Source organism: Oryzias melastigma, linkage group LG2 (genome assembly GCF_002922805.2).
Source record: "Oryzias melastigma strain HK-1 linkage group LG2, ASM292280v2, whole genome shotgun sequence".
Taxonomy (NCBI): Eukaryota; Metazoa; Chordata; class Actinopteri; order Beloniformes; family Adrianichthyidae; genus Oryzias; species Oryzias melastigma.
This window is the reverse complement of record NC_050513.1, coordinates 3,136,209-3,137,688: the sequence shown is the minus strand read 5'-3', so window position 1 is coordinate 3,137,688 and position 1,480 is coordinate 3,136,209. Positions and strand designations below refer to the sequence as shown.

The 1,480-nt window shown below is 35.2% G+C and overlaps 1 protein-coding gene across 1 annotated transcript in view; it reads right to left on the bottom strand.

Moving 5' to 3' along the window:
- The window catches only part of LOC112160182 (probable ribonuclease ZC3H12C), a 14,019-nt gene that overhangs the window by 9,156 nt on the left and 3,383 nt on the right, over positions 1-1,480 (bottom strand). Inside the window, exon 2 of the mRNA XM_024294581.2 lies at positions 1,336-1,463. The gene's annotated coding sequence lies outside the window, so the exon portion shown is untranslated. The remainder of the gene's footprint in view (positions 1-1,335; positions 1,464-1,480) is intronic.

The window sequence follows — 1,480 nt, the reverse complement described above, 5'->3', positions numbered from 1 at the left end:
TTTTCCTAATATTTTATCGTATTTTAGTATTTAGCTAAAATTTAAAAAATAATTAATCAAATTTGTTTCTAGTATTTTTCTCCCGGATTTTTACAAGTATTTTAGAATTTGTTAAAATTAAGAAATTAATTACATTTTCTCCTTGTATTTTTTCTCTTCTTATTTTTCCAAATATTTTCTAATATTTTAGCATTTTGCTAAAATGAATAAATTGATTAGTTTATGTTCCTAGCATTTTTTTCCTAGTATTTTTGCTAGTTTTTAAGCATTTTGCTAAAATTAAGAAGAAATTAATCAAATTTTTTCCTTGTATTTTTTCCTCGTATTTTAGCATTTTGATAAAAATTAAGAAGGAATTCATCTTATTTTTTCTTAGTATTTTTTTCCTCTTATTTTTCCAAGTATGTCCCAGTTTTTTAACATTTTGCTAAATTAAAAAGAAATCAAATGGGTTTTTTTGTACTTTTTACTCATATTTTTCCAAGTATTTTAGCATTTTGCTAAAATTAAGATGAAATTTATTATTTTTTTTCTAGTATTTTTTTCAAACATTTTTTTCTAGTATTTCAAAGAACTTTAACATTTTGCTAACATTGAGAATAAATTAATCAAAAGTTTTCCTAATATTTTTCCCTACGTATTTTTCCTAGTATTTTAGCATTTTGCTAAAACTAAGAAGAATTTATTTAAAAGGTTTTCTAGTGTTTTACCCTCGCATTTTTTCTAATATTTTAACATTTAGCTAAAATTAAGATGAAGATGAAATTGTTTCCTAGTATTTTTCCTGGTATTTTAGAATTTTGCTAAAATTAAGAAGAAAACAATCAAGGGGGAATGTTTTTATGACTTGATTCAGTATTGTTGATCTTCCGTCCCTATACAGGGCCCCCGCCTAACGGATAAGCCTCATTCTTCCTCCCCCGGGCCTGACGCCGGAGTGGGCGCATCTTTCAAACAGCAGCTCCCACACAGCGGCAGCAGCAGCAGCAGCAGCAGCTTTGTATGCAGGAGCTCTCGAGGGAGGGGCCTGCTGATGCACCCATGCAAATGTAAAAGTTTGATTGGAAGAATCAGCCGGAGTGACTTCTTCTTGCAACAGTTAACAGTTTCTGCTCTTTTCCAGAGGGAAAAGATCCGCCCCCACCTGGATCGAGTTTCTGGAAATCCAGGATGTAAAACATGCTTGTGTTAAACACTGAAAAAGTAGCGTTTCTGCGTCTCCTCTTTTCAAAGTGAGTGTTCGATGCTGCAGCTGAGAGGAACAACAACGTCCTAAAACATGGATCTACCGGGGCAAACAAAGAAGTAAAAATGTCCGAAGATGCGGAGACTTACCACGCCAGGCCCGATCAGAGCACCAGAAGAGAGGGGCATCTTAGTTCACGCTGCAGGGGAATCCAGGCAGGCGCTGCAGGTGAAGCATCCCAGCGCCGCCGCCGTCCTCCTCAGCCCGCGCTCTCCTCCTGCAGAAGTTGCACAA